The sequence below is a fragment of the Lactuca serriola genome, chromosome 6 (assembly GCF_051521515.1).
Source record: "Lactuca serriola cultivar US96UC23 chromosome 6, Lser_US96UC23_V15, whole genome shotgun sequence".
NCBI lineage: Eukaryota > Viridiplantae > Streptophyta > Magnoliopsida > Asterales > Asteraceae > Lactuca > Lactuca serriola.
The window spans coordinates 51,551,217-51,567,605 of NC_136413.1; positions in this window are offsets into that span (position 1 = coordinate 51,551,217).

Consider the following 16,389-nt stretch of genomic DNA (forward strand, 5'->3'; position numbering starts at 1 on the left):
GAACATTTTAGACTTATTCTAGAAATGTTTAAACACACATATGGGTTATCTAAGGAAAAGTGTATGAGTTCGAGAAGCTTAAATAAAGGCTTATCAAAGCGTCTCGGTTTCAGAAATCTAAACTTTGGAAAAGAAAGTCAATAAGTAATTGGTTTCTAGAAGTCCAGCTAATTTCTAAATACGTGTCAAAGCTAGTGGGAGCATAAATGTTATGTTAGGATAGATATAATCATCATTTTAAGTATTGCAAGTTGGCAATATTAATTATAGAAAAACAAAAATTTCAATTTGCAAAGTTGCATGAGTTAATAAGTTATTTTTTCTATAATTAAGGGAAAGAATATTATAATTCGTTTCAAAATCTAAAGCTTAGATTGAGAAATTTTAATAAATTTAGTCAAAGGATACATAGTGTGTTCTCAATTTTCGATTATGATTATGGCATCCCTCTTCATAGTTCGAATTGTGAGAACGTGACACATAAAATATTATGGCAGGAAATTGATAAGTATCATATCTTTATGTAAGACATTATGCATCGTGTCCCATACGCTTCGGGTATAGGATCGATTGTAAATGCTATGATATTTGACCATTCTAAATTTTTCCAAATGTCTAGCGCTGTCTACTGCTAAGCTGAATTTTCGAAAAATCATAACTTTCTCATACGAAGTCAGATTTGGGCGTTTTTTTATCGAACTTCTCGGTTTAACGAATACTACGACTTTCGTTTAGATTACTAAGGCTAAAAATTAGTTTATCAAAAACTCACTTTTTACGACATTCAGCACTGTGTCGGTTTTGTCGCGAAACTTCGACAAGTCATAACTTCTTCGTTATAACTCGGATTTTGGTATTCTTTATATCCCCAAAATCCTAGTTCCGATCACTACAACTTTATGTAAAGATATCGGGCTTATATCACACTTTAATTTTGACACTTATTTTTATTCTTAATTAATTAAACCCTAATAATTACGCATAAAACACATAATTCACATAATTCCTTTTCATTTCTTCAAAATGAGTTACAAAGGTTAACCTAGACTATAATGTCAATATTAATGTCTAGCCTAGAAACACGGGCATTACAATTACCACAAAAGAGGTAGGTAGAATTCAAAATCGACTTATTTCCTGGCACGATGCCAATTGCAAAATCATTGTATCGTTTAGCGCCTACAGAGATGAAGGAGTTAATGACACAACTTCGAGAGTTGTTGGACAAAGGTTTTATAAGACATAATTCATCACCCGGCGAGCTCCAGTTATGTTCGTAGACAAGAAGGATAGTATGATGAGAATGTGCATTGATTATAGAAAGCTATACAAAGCTACAACCAAGAATATGTAACCCTTACCTAGGATAGATGACTTGTTCAATAAATTGCAGGGAGCAACCGTTTTCTCGAAAATTGATCTCGGGTCAGGCTATCACCAGTTGAAGATTAGAGAGCAAGATATTGAGAAGACAGCCTTTAGAACGAGATATGGATACTACGAATTCCTTGTTATGTCCTTTGGACTAACAAATGCTTGAGTAGCATTCATAGATCTGATGCATCGAGTTTGTAAACCTTTTCTTGATAAATCAGTAATAGTATTCATTGATGATATCCTGATTTACTCCAAAAACAATCAAGATCATGGTAAACATCTTCGAGAAGTACTAGAAGTCCTTAAGAGGGAGAAGCTTTATGCAAAGTTCTCTCAGTGTGACTTTTGGATACGGGGGATTCAATTCTTGGGTTATATAGCTAACCAGAAAGGCATTATGGTTGACCTAGCAAAGATAGAAGTTGTGATGAAATGGGAGACACCAAAGAGTCCCACTAAAATTTGTAGTTTTTTAGGATTAGCAGGTTACTATCGAAGATTCAACCACAACTTTTCTTTTATCACAACTTCATTGATAGTCCTGACCAAAAAGGGAGTTGCTTATACTTGGAGCGAGAAGCAAGAAAGATCTCTTTGTGAATTGAAGAAGAGGTTGTGTGAATCACCAATCCTCATCCTACTAGAAAGAACTGTTGACTTTGTGGTTTTCAATGATGCGTCTAAGATTGTATTGGGATGTTTCCTTACCCAAAGAGACAAAGTAGTAGCTTATGCCTCGAGACAATTGAAGCCCCACGAGTAGAATTATCTGACTCGTGATCTAGAGCTTGCGGCAATGGTTTTGCCCTAAAGATTTGGAGACATTATCATTATGGAACCAAATGCAAACTCTATACGGATCATAAAAGCCTTAAATATCTCTTTGCTCAGAAAGAATTGAATATGAGACAAAGGGGATGGATGGAGCTACTCAAGGACTACAATTGTGAGATACTTTACCACCCAGGTAAAGCAAATATCGTAGATCACGCCTTAAGTACAAAGGTGAATTCGGAAGGGAAAAGAGCTAGATCATTGAAGATTGAAATGATCTCAACAATTATATAAAAGATCAAAGAAACTCATACTAGGGCTCTGGCAGAATGTGATAAGAAGGAAGAACGTCTTGGCAAGACGTTTGTGTTTGAAGAAGATAAGCAAGGGTTAAAGACATTTAAGATTCACATTTAGGTGCCTAAGATGGGTGGTATACGAAATCTTCTTATGGAAGAATCTCATACGACTGTGTATTCTTTACACCCAGGCAGCACCAAAATGTACTTGGACTTAAAACCCTATTACTAGTGGTTGACAATGAAGGTCAGTGTGGAACCTTACATATCAAAATGCGTAACTTGTGCAAGAGTAAAGGTCCAACATCAGAAGGCATACGAGGATTTGGAACCCTTACCCGCACCCATAGGGAAGTGGGATGATGTTACTATGGACTTTATAACCAAGCTTCCAAAGACAAAGAGAGGTCACGACATGATCTGGGTTGTATTAGACCAATTTACGAAGAGTGCGCATTTCATAGTCGCACGGTAGAATTGGTCTAGAGAGAATTTGTTTGAGACCTATGTGGAGGAAATTTCCAGGATACATGGAGTATCCTTATCTACCGTGTCAGATAGGGACAGGGGATTCACTTCCGGATTCTGGAAGAGTTTGCAGGAAGCAATAGGCACAAAGTTGTGCTTAGGTACTGACTATCATCCACAAACGGACGAACAGAGTGAGAGAAATATCCAAACCTTGGAAGATATGTTACGGGCATGGGCCTTAGAGTTTCCTGGTAGCTTGGATAACCACCTATCATTGGCTGAATTTACCTACAACAATAGTTATCACTCCAGCATCAAGATGCCTCCTTATAAAGCATTGTATGGAAGGAAGTGGCGTACGCCATCGTGTTGGTTAGAAGCGGGAGAGAAACACTTTGCAGATTCTGAGTTAGAACATCATACCACTGAGAAGTTAAAAGTGATCAGGGAAAGGATGCTAGCAACTCAAAGTCGTCAGAAAAGCTACACAGATAAGAAGCGGCAACCAATAACATCTGATGTGGGTGATCAAGTGTTACTTAAAGTCTTGTCATGGAAGGGACTTATCAGATTCGGAAAATGTGGGAAGTTGAGTCGTCAATTTATAGGACCATTCAAATTACTTCAAAGGATAAGGGATCAAGCATACAAGCTTAATTGCCCATTGAACTGGAAGGTATCCATAATACCTTTCACATTTGTTATTTGGGGAAGTACACGAGAGAAGAATTTGATATGCTCCCACTTTCAAAGTTAAGGATTGATGAAGATAGAAGGTTGGTTGAAGAGCCTAAAGCAATCGTTGACCGTAAAAGGAAGAAATTACCCCGTAAGATGATTGACTTGGTGCTAGTGCGATGGAAACACAAGACAGGGCCAAACCTCTCCTGGGAAACAGAAAGCGAAATGAAAAGTCACTATTATCATCTATTTGTTGTTGCATGATTTGGGGGAAGGAATCATCCTAAGGGGGAGATAATTGTAATGTCCGCGTTTCTTACTAGATTAGTCGTAATCTGTAATCACTTTGGTCAACTATTATAATATTTATATGAATGAATAAGAAAAGGATTACTCATATATTTATATGCTTATGTGCTTTATATGATATTATGTAAGTATTTAATAATATAATAAATAAAATTAAAATATGCGTCGAAAATAAAAGATTATTTTTGACAAATAATATTAACCTGGTGTTAGTATACGTAAAAAGGGTTCTTGATATATAAGGAGTTTTCAAATCCGACTTCGTATGAAGAAGTTATGCTTCTTTGATGTTTCGCAAATAAACCAGCACGACTCTGCTTATCGTAAAAAGTAATTTTTTTTGATAAATTAACTTTTAGCTTAATTGATACATACAAAATTCATAGTAGTAGTTAAACCGAGAGCGTGAATATAGAGAACGTCTAAAGCTGACTTCATTAGAGGAAGTTATCATTTTTCTAACATTCCGCGCAATAGTATGCAGATCGAAATCAAAATCTCTATTGGTTAATTTTTATTCTAAACAATCTAAATGAGATTTATAGATCTTGTTAATAGGAGTCTGTCGATATAAATATCATCAAGAACGGGGTCCGCATGTACGAGTTCCGCAACGATTTTTAACAATTTAAATCTACCAAAAATATAATTTTTTTGATAGATTGAGAAGTATCTTTTGGTATATAAAGGAAAGTTGTAGATATCGTTGAGAGCTTTTCGGGGATATAAATAACGTTGAAAAGGGAGCTCGTATGAAGAAGTTACGCCATTTTGAAATCTAGAAAAATTACGCACGCAAACTGCATGGCGTGTGTTAATGACATGACACCACAAGAGGGCACCATGTGGCATGGTCGGGAGTCGCTTCCTCCGAGAGACACATCGACGTGGCTCCATAAAAATACGACACGTGGCTCCACAAAAACGTGACACGTGGCTCCATAGGAGTGTGACATGTGTTACCTTCTAAAAGGAGGCGAGGTGGGCGAACGGCGACGCGACATGTGGCAGAAGGCCACTGGAACCAGCAGGACCCCAAGGCGCGATGCGCCTTATGGTATGCACGACGCTCATTTCTTTTCTGGTCTATAAATAGCTAGATTCGTATAACATTTCATCCCCACGCCCTACAACCCTTCTCTTTCGATTATTCTCCGATTTTAGCCCTTTTACCTTCATTTTTGTCCTGCGGAGAAGCCCTTCAACACCCCTGAGTGCTCAGTTAGTTGTAATCTTCGAGTATGATTTCTCAAGTTAGTATTCTGCCCACTTAGATATCGGTTCTCATTGAAAGCAATCAGTAAGTAAGCTACGCTTACTCTATTTTCGTGTAATTCATGATTATAGTGATAAGTCGTTCCTTGGAACTTATTATTAAGATTTATCAATATTCCAAGTGATTATACTGATTGATCTACTTATGGGAGAGGTGCCTAGAATGGTCACATCGGCTTGGTTGTTGGATTTCAGAAAAGCTATATGACGAAATGGTCCTGCCTCTTAACTGTTCTACCTGGTTGATCCTTACTTGATATATCTTGAAGTAGACTTTGGGATTGTTGAGGAATTTAAACCCTTAGGATAATTGTTCCATGAAGTATGAAATTAGACTAAGACTAAGTGTTATATATATCTAGGTCTTTTAGAAAAGGTCTAAGGCGAAGCTCTGCCTGATTCACCAATCGCCAGACACTTTTTTTAGATGACTGCATAGTTATTATCGAGAACATACTCTTAATCTAAAAATTATTAATACTATTAAGTAATATTAAATGTTTACTTATATGATCTATGCTATGTGTTATTCGTATAAATATGATAATTGGATTAGTAAAAGTATTGGGAATCGATTGCCTTTAGTTATAAGTCTTGCCTTAGGTTTAAGAATAAGACTCGTAAAGGTTGCTTAGGTCTCATAGTCAGGATAAAATGTGGGATCAGAACAAGTCCTCCTCTTTCTTGGATGACCAGAAATGGTGGGTCCAGATTAGACGACTGGCAAGTATGTATGGGTCATCGACCAAAGTAGATGACAACACTTGACTATTCTAGGCAGTTTACCGAATTACGTAGGCAGTCTAGTGAATTACATTTCTAGAATGGACTTATAACATATATACGTAGATAAAATGGGATACCTCATTTATCAAATCTCTAAACATTGGTTGCCTTACATGACTTACACTGGCCAATGACATCCCTAGTTGTGTAGTCAAACAGATACTCAAACAATTCATCCGGTAAGGTGATTCTTCTTGATGATTGTCGAACTAGGATCAGTGAGGATCGGTTGGGTTGGGTAGTTGGTCTTAGGTCAGATTCTATATACATTTAGATTATCTAAATAACGTTATTCTGCATGAATGATATTATTTATTATCATTAAATTATTATGGGCTTGAAAACCCTATGTATCTCACCACGTTTTCCCAAATCTGACTCACTCATTTTTATGCATCACAGGTAGTGAAATCAAGGTTGTTGTAGTCCTTGGCGAGGGTAAGCATATCTTTGGTGGGTCACTTGACCCACCTATTTTTTTCTTCTTATAATAAGGTATATAAGATTAAAATTGGTGACCTACCCTAATTATTTTTAGTGAACTATCTAATATTTTTGCAAAAGAAAGGTAAATCTATACTTTAATAGCCCAATATTTTTTAAGGTTTAATCCAACAAAAGTAATCCAATAAAACTTAAACTTTTTAAACAATATATAGAAAAAAAAATCGTGTGAAAGGCATCAACAGTAGACATTAGGAACGATATTTTCTCTTCGGTCGATCTCGTTGAAATCCTCAAAATTAACTATCACCATTAACTCAGGTACAATCCGATCAGTTGCGTCGGCAACCGCCCTTGAACCTCGGCCACCACCCCGTGGTAAAATTGTAAGAACTTTAAATCATTTTTGGGCTTATACGACTCAAGCCAACCCAAACCCGCAATCATTATTGTTTGTTTTTTTTCTTTTCTATCGATTTTATTTAAAAATGAATCATATGGTTTTACGTTCTAGACTCGCCACTAGCTGTAGTCTAGTTATGATATTGATTGGAATAAAGAATGTGCATGTGATATGTAGTTTCACGACCTTTTATAGTTTACATTGCAATGTATGTTTAGATATGAACGAATGACATCCTCAAGGTTTTAATAAACTAACTTTCGTTATCTTAAAAAAATGTTTTATTTAACTAAAAATTTTCACGTCTCAATTTATAAAGAGTAAAGAAAAATGTTTTAATTGGTTCTGAAAAATGACGGATCTCACATTCATCATCATCGGTTTTTAATTGAATTAGTTAGATAGGGCACTGATTAATTACAAGGGATACAATTGTTGTTAGTGGCTTCTTTGATTCGTGGGTTTTGATAATTACAGTGATGGTAGTTACGATAAACAAGCGTTTTTACATCTACAGATGTTAAGATTATAGATTCATTCATATCACTTGTTAGTTGTTACAACATGAGTCCGCAGAAGGCCTTCTAAGGACTCCTTAGGTCATGAAATGGTCATTTTTTGAAATTTCTCTAATTTTTAATATATTTGTTTTAAATTAAAATTTAATTTAATGACAGATAAAAACCTGAACCTCTGAAAATGTGCGTGAAAAATTGTAGTAGGAAGGCCCCATGACAGGGTGAGATGTGTGGTGGAGATGTAATTTGCAGTTGCTATGTTTAATTTGATTATATAGTCGTAATAAACGTAGTACAGCTTCCTTTCTCATATGTACGTATAATAAAGCATAGTACCTGAGTACTTTTCATTTCAACCCAATTATGCACTCGTAAAGCTTTACACTGCCTCAAATTTAATGTTTCACATTAATGTTTTCTTTTAAGGTACATTACCTTTGTTCTATTTCCATCATTTTTATATATATATAAAGAGTGAATACAATGTAACCAAACACTCCATTGTTTAATTGTTACCAAAAAAGGATAGAAAGAAAGCAAACTTTCAAAAATGAAAAAGAATGAATGAATGAAAAAGAAAGGCAATTTGCTCAAATGAAATAGCGGTTAAATAGAACGTATTTGACAAAACTAACTTGTAGCGGATAACTAGTAGCTGTTGTTTTTATTTGTTATATAAATGTTTAACAAAAGTTGTCGGGTCAAAAATATGGTTTATACTTTACTTTTCTAGGAAAATGTATTTTTGTGTCTTTAACCGTAAACAGCTTGGTGTTTACGGCCGTAAACCCATTCACGGCTCATGTTCACCAAGCTCATGTTTCTTATGTATAAATATAGGTGTAAGGGGTGAGGAATAGATTAATGAACAAAAGAGAATAGAGGAGCTTATGTGTGTGTATTTGAAGGTGTTCTAGAGAGAGAAAAAAGAGTGTATGTTAGTGTGTGTAAATCTTATATCCGGATCTTCATTCATATCAATACATATAAGATTCATCATATTCTTCTTCTCATTCTCTTCTATTTTGATCTGACATCATCCGTTTGACTGGGATTCCGCACCATCAAACGGATCTGATTGATACACAAGCAGATTAGGGACTTACAATTGGTATCAGAGCTTGGATTGTATCAGTCAATTTTGTCAGATCTGGAGCTTATTTTTGAAAGATTCTTGCGTTTTTGGATAGTCAAAAGACGTTTGATTTTTAAATTTGAGTTTGATTTTTTTTTAAAATTTGACTTGTAAGGTTTATAGTCAAAAGACGTTTTTAAATTTGACTATTAAGTTTGAATTTGGCTTCTATTTTGTGCTTTTAATGACTTTTGAGGTCTATGAGGGAATTGAAGACATGAAAGAGAGTCGTCAGGAGATGTTAAGACAAAACTTCAAATGTTCAATTATATTCCCGGAGAAACCCTGGAGGCTCAGCTGCAGCGATTCACTACTAAGATGAATATATTTGGGGTCTTTTTGACCAAATCTAAGATAAACAAAAAGCTACTGAATTCACTTCTGAAATTGTGGGATATGAACGTAGTTGTCGTCAAGAAGACAAAAGACCTCAATCGTCTTAGTATTGCTGATGTAATTGAAGAGCTTGATGCTTTGAAATATGGAGAAATAATGAGTTCTGCAAACATCCCGGTCAATGAAGTTTTATGTACTCCATCTTGTGAAGATACGATTAAAATTTTTCATGAACATAATGATTTGCTAAAAAGGGAAGTCGATGACCTAAAATACGAAGGATATCAACTTAGGAAAGGACAGAAACCCCTGAAGATTGAATTAGAAGCAAAAACCAAAGACTTTAGGAAGCTTCAGGAAGAGTATAGCAACAAGTGTGAAAATTATGACTATATTAAGAGACAACTTGCTGCTGTAACTGAAGAACTTGATACTTTGAAAATTAAGTGTGGAAAAATAGATGTTAGTTTCAAAAATTATACTGCGTCAAGTCAGACATTCGAGTCCTTATTTGAAACCCAATTAAAATTCAAAGATAATCAAAACAAAGGTCTAGGGTATGATAGTGTTCCTCCACCTTTCAATCATAACTACACATCCAGCCCTATGACTCAGGAAGAAATTGACAGGGAGGCACATATTCACTATGGAAAACCAGCTGGATTTGTGTCAGGAGGTATTCAGATTGAAAATACTAATGTTTCTACTTCATGTGCAGGTAAAGTAGCAGAAAATGAGAACAAGGAGAAAACCATTGAACAAACCAACATCTCCTTGAGCTCTGAGTCTGTTGCTTCAAACTCAGCTGCTTTTGATCAACCTACTGTTGAGAAATACAGGCCACCAATTCCAGTGAAACAGAGTGCCTGTCGTAATTGTGCTTGTGGGAACAATAAGAGACAAGGCAAGGATACGCCACCAGGGGTGGGAAGAAATAACTTCATAGTGAAGAAAAGGACTTGTTTTCACTATGGAACACCTGGACACATTGCAAAAAATTGTCCGAATCGCGCATACGTTCCCTACTATGCTCAAGGCTAGCAGAATGCGCCAAGAGGGAGATACTTCAAAAGAAACCCCTCAAGGTCACGTTCTGACCATGGTGGCTGGAACGCGCAAAAGGCCAAGAATCAAACCCGCAAGGCCAAGAATCTGAATCCCAAGGGCAAGAAGGGAATGTCGGCCAAGAAGCCCAATTCAAGAGATGCTCCAGTGAAACCAAGACCGGCTAGGTCAAAGTCATCTCAACGGCTGACATCAAGTTCAAAAGCAAGTACTGAGCCACCCATCAGATCGAAAAAGAAATAGGTTAAACCCAACTACAAATGGGTCCTGAAGGCTTAATCTCTTAAGTCTTCTAAAGATTCTAATATTTCTACATCTTCTATTTGTGATAAACAGGATATGTCTGTTGGATTAATGTCTAAGTCCGTAACTATATTTGGTATGTACTTGACCCAACCCGGCATGGTCCATTTGGGTTGCACTTCATCAGCACAATTTATATGGATAGTCTTTTGAGAATAGTATATTTATGATTAATAATAATATATTATAAGTTCTAATATATTAATATGGAATCATATTATTTAATTAGTATTGATCAAGAATTAATTTAGAATTAATTAAGTGATCAAAAGTAACTAATTAAATATGGACTCTTATATATATGGAATGGGCCAAGTTCATTTAGGTTGGGCTAAGCTTTTATGGATAGTCCATGGAACTTTTAACCCATGGATCCTATGTAAATGAAAGGTCATGGGTATTAGTGTTTACATGGATGTAACCTTAATCCTCCATAATATATAAAGGGGTCCTTGGCTCACAAAATTGGCACAAGTGTGTGAAAATAAGAGTGGGCCGATTTTAGTGTGCATACATATTCTCTCAAGTTCTTCCAAGGTGTTTCGGTGATTTGTGATTCCATTTGAGGCTTCCACACTATTGAGCTAAGCTCTTAAAGCTTGAAGACATCAAGCTGCATCAAAAGGTATGTCATCTAACTAGAACTTTGTAGTATAGGTGCTTCATAATATGCTAGTTAGGATGAAACCTTGGAATAGTTCTTATTTGCATGTATGATAGAGAAGACATAGATCCAAGGTTTATAGGGTTGCATGTACACTATGGGAGTGTTAGAATGCTCAAAACTCAACAGTGGTATCAGAGCCATGGGTTATTTTCTGTTATATTGATGCAAATGTTTTATTTTCAAAGTTGAAAAAAAAAGGAAAAAAAAAACATGACGTTTGTCATATTTTAAGATAAATACTTGTTTTTGTGAAAAACTAATTATTAGTAAAATTTGAATCATTTGCTATATAAGTTGAATTAGGTCGAATTTAGTAAAAAATAAAATGATATGATTATTTTATTAGCTTTAAAAGTTTGATCTAAAGAGTCTTTTGAAACCTCCATAAGTTATGGATATTAAAAGGTTTTAAAAAAATTGTTTCAAAGTTTTTATGGAGTTACAAAATTTGGTGTTAATGTTTTAAAGAATTCCATAACTTGTTCTTAAGTTATGGAACATGAAAAGTTTCATCATAAAACAAGTATTTAACTCCATAAGTTATGGAATCCAAAAGTTTTCAAGAGTTACAAAACTTGCCCTCAAGTTTTGGAATTTGGAAACAGTTTTTTATGAAAAAAAAAAAGAATTGAATTCTAAAACTCTTGGGTTCATAACTTAAACAATTAATTAAATTGTTTTAATTTTGAATTTAATAATTGGAATTATGATGTTTTTATTGAATAATTCAGTTAACTCTTATAGACTTTATTAATAGATAATTAAAGTGTTTAATTAAAAGAGAATTAATAATGCCATAATGACATGGTTTAAGCTTAATTAAATTAAGAGTATAGTTTAATTAATAGATTAAACCACCAAGTATTTTAAATGTCTAAAATACACCCTTATACTATTATAATATTAAAACTTTAATATATTATATGTATAAGAGCAAGTCGTCTTACCATTAGTAGGCCTCATTCACGAAGCCGGTCTATAAGGGAGGTATAATTTTATTGCCTATAAAATGGCAATTTAATGGGTGTCCACTCTCACACACCGCTTTCTTGACTGGTGGAGGGGCGTTAGCCGAACGGGTAGGACAAGGACTATAATTCTCCCTTCATTAAAAGTATTAATGATAAATACTAAGTAACTAAGCATTTATAAATTCTCAATCTTAGTTAGTTAGGAAAATGTGAATAAGGTGCTAATCCATGAAATTACATTTTGCACTTTGTTTAAGTTGTTAGTGGAGCTGTGTGGTTAACTGGCACACTAACCTGGATTTAACAAGGTAGGCAAAGGGTAACATAATATTTATCATAGTATCGGTGGAGCGTGTGTGGTTAACCGGCACATCGATTGAGGGGTAAATATTAAGGGTACCAAGTATATTTGCATGGTTACTTCACACCTTGTTTTGTGATCCTCGGCATCTCAGTCACAAAACCTGAAGGGCACACTCGAGATTGAAACATGCCATTGAAAAGTTCAATGAATCTCAAAAGAATCTAGGAGTTTCAAAAACCAATTAAAACCTAATAATACACTTTGTTTATCTTGGTGGAAATTGGTGAATCGTCATTCACCTACCTTCAAATATTTTACAACTTTGATTACGGTATCCCTCTTCCAAGTTATAAAATAGTTTGTTGGGTCGTAGCCTTAATATTTCATATTGGGTGTTATATTAAGGACTTAAATCAACTGTACTTGAATTTCTGAATTTCTCCCATTGTTGATTGTCTGGTTTAGACAACAATGATCTTCCCAAATCAAGCTTTCGTAATGAATATGACTTCCCGAGTTTGGCTCATGGAAGTCTTACTTCTCTTCCTCCACATCCTCCAATTATTCTCCCTGACCCACACGTTTAAGGACTTGAAAAGTTGAAGATCACTCAATCCCTACTCACAATAAAACATAAAATTGGAAGTCATGTGTTTACTCAAGTCTTAGGACTGAAGTCACACAGTGATAGGTTGAGAATGTAGGGTGTCGTTGTCCCAAGGAAGTTGGCTATTAACTGGGTCTTTCAGTCACTTCCAGAGTCATATAGAAAGACTATTATATGACAGATCATGACATGACCCTAATGGATCTTTCTTATTTGCTTGTTGTTGCTGAATCAGAAATGATTTGGTGCAATAGTCAAGCAAATATGAATGGAAGGTCTATTTCTCAAACTTCCATGGACATGGACAATGGTAACATTGGAAGTCCAGAAAAAACTTTCTCTTCCCAATGGAAAGGGATCGGCCTTGGTCAACCCGGTTGACCGGAAGGTAAAGAGAAATTTTCAGTCTGGAATAGCCTTTTGTACCATTCCCAAAGAGTCCATATGTTTTCATTGGAAGCGAAGCTACCCAAGCTACCTGAAAGAAAGAAGAATCAAAAAGTTTGACTTTGCTTCAGGTAAGTCCACTATCTAACTCCATTAAGTTCCCAATTGATGATTCTTAATACAAAATGTGACTCGGTTGCATTTTGATATTTAGCAGGATCAAGCAAAGGGAAGGAAAATTAAAGAAAGAATATGTTGAATCTGATCACGAAGATGGATTTCTATCGCTTGGTTGAAGTTCGGATTCTTGAGCTACTTCTTAGGAGTTATGATAGATTGCTAAGAAACATGTAATATCATAGTTTTCATTTCAAGTTGCATTGTAAGGAAAATTTTTTCCGCATTTTTATAATAAAAGTTTTACTTTATTTTATATCTCCTTGCAATGGCATTTATGAAAACTTGATGTTTGTATGTTTCTAGCAATATTGGAAATATGAATTTGATTCTTTCATTTGTGGTAGTGTCTAAATTTACCAAATAAGGAAATATTCTCATCACCCAAGTTTCAATTGGACCAAAACTTGGAATCATACAAGGTGTATAGTATAATGAATGAGAAGTTTCATTTTTGGAAAATTAAGATTAGTTCCTTGTTCACATGTATATGTGAGTCAAGTGAAGGACCAAGGGATCAAGTACACATTCTTGTGCACTAGTCAAAGGCCACCACAAAAAGATTAAGAAGACTATTCGTCATGATTTACTAAAGTTTAGTAAATATGGTTATACTTACAAGCTTAAGAATAATTCTGAGACATTGGAAAAATTCCAATGTATGGCAGAACGAATGAGAAGAATCAAAATAGGCTGAAGGATAAATGTTTCTCAAATCTAAAAAGATGGGAGAGTACTTTAGTATCATGTATATATGATCATCTTAATGATTAAGAGACCTTATCACAATTCATCCTCTAAGTGCATTCTGATAGCTCAGAAGAGGAGTTATGAATTGTTAAAGTGGTTAAATAAAGAAGATGAGTCATACTTCGTTCCAAAAATAAATCTTAGAGTCATACTCCAAGATTGTAACTTGAGTGACACGTCTTAAAGAAGGTTCAAAACACTTTTCAAATGTAAGAGTAAAAGTTTTCTACTCTTGTACATTTGAAATTGGTAAGTTGTGATGATTTGGATAAAACAAAGACCAACTAAGGCCAATTATGTGAAGTGTTTGTCTTGATTAGAATCCACAATATTTCCTTGAATATTTGGCAAGCAAGTCTTATAGGTCAAGAAGACAGTGGGAGTCTAACAGATCCTGATATATTTTCAAGAACAAATCAAGAATAAAACTTGTATTTCATCACTAGCACACAACTAGAGGTTTATAACCTATTGTGTTGACATTTATGTGCCCATTCCAGTTAATTTTGCTAGAACATTTGAGTTCTACATGTTCTCAATTGTTTGCATAACTACTTGGAAGCAATGGCATGCCCTTGTGCTGCCAGGTGGCAAGAGGTTAAGATTGCACAAGTTCGATCCATATGAGTTAGGATTTGTCACTAACCTAGTCTTGTGATTATGGTTTTGACAAATTCACGTGGATAAGAACACATACACCATAAAATCTAAGGGTCATAAGGTTTCTCTCCGATTCATGAAAATGATGGTGAGGAAACACTTCCACCAAGTAGATTTTACGTAAGATAGCAATTGTAATCTTTGCATTCTCAAAGTCGTTAGTGGAGCGTGCATGGTTATCCAGCACACTAGGATGGACTTATAAGAACTGGCAAAAGTATAAAAAATTGATACTATGATTACGACATCCCTTTTCATAGTTCTGAAATTGTTTAGATACACCTGTGAGTTATCTAAAATAAGGTGTATGATTTTGATAAAGTCTTATCAAAGCAATCTAGTATCAGAAATCTGAACTTTGGTAAGAAAGTAAATAAAGTATTGACTTCTAGAAGTCCATCTGTTTTCTGGATACATGTCAAAGCTAGTGGGATCATAAGTGTTATGCTAATAATCATCATGTTAGTGGGAGCATGAAAATTATGATAAGTATTGCAAGTTAGAAATGTTAATTATAGTAAACAAAAGTATCAATTCATGAGGCTACAGGGGTTCAAAAAGTTGTTTTGTTATAACTAAGGGAGAGGAAATTATACTTCATGTCAATTCTAAGAAGCTTAGAGTGAGATTTTAATCATCTTTAGTCAAGAATATATATATATATATATATATATATATATATATATATATATATATATATATATATATATATATATGAATTTCATGTTGGATTGGTTCAACTTAAGGAAATTCTATATATTGCGTTCTCAAAATTCGATTATGATTACAGCATCCCTCTTCATAGTCAAATTTTTTAGAACATGGCAAATAAAAATATTGTAGCAAAAGACCGGTCTAGAATCATGTATTTATATGAGACATCATGAATCGTGTCCCATTTGCTTTGGGTACAAGATTGATTACATGTGCTATAATATTTATCCTTTCTAAATTTTCCAAATGCCTTGGGGCATAAAGTAGGGAAAAGGTTTAGAATTGGATATGACTAAAGTGATTAAGCAATTGTCAAGGACAATCTAAGGTTTTACCAAAGATTGGTTGCTCAAGGACAGTTGGAAGTATACTGTTAATAGTGGAAGGACCATATTGACATAGTCTGAAAAGAGGCAACTCTTGTTCAGAAGTGGTACTCAAAATAGGAATATGGAGTTGTCTCCATAGGTGGAATTTATTTGTGTTAGAAAACTTAATGCAATATGATACTTTTTTTCATGGAGTTGATCTCCATTAGAATACTCTGTAATGTTTTTTGACAAGTCGTTGTGACTTTGTGCATGATCATTACAAGAGATTCAGTGCATATAAGTTTAAAATCTAAACAGATTTCGATAAATGATAGGAATTTGGAATTCTTAAATTTTTTCGATAACGATTTGGGAGTGTGAAAAGAGAATCATTGAAATTATGTTCAATCGATCTAGTTCACAAAAGTAAGGATCATAGACAAACATAGAGTGTATACTTGGTGTATGGCAAAGCTATTGTTTAAGAAAAACATAGTGTACATGCTTGGAGCATGGGACAACTAGTGTTTTTAATTCAAGTATAAAGTTGATAAAACTGAAACAATGAATAATGAGTAATCAGTATGGTGATAAATAAAAGTGTTTATTTATATTCATAGGGTTTGATACCATATTTGATTCATTTATTCTTGTGTTTCACTTTG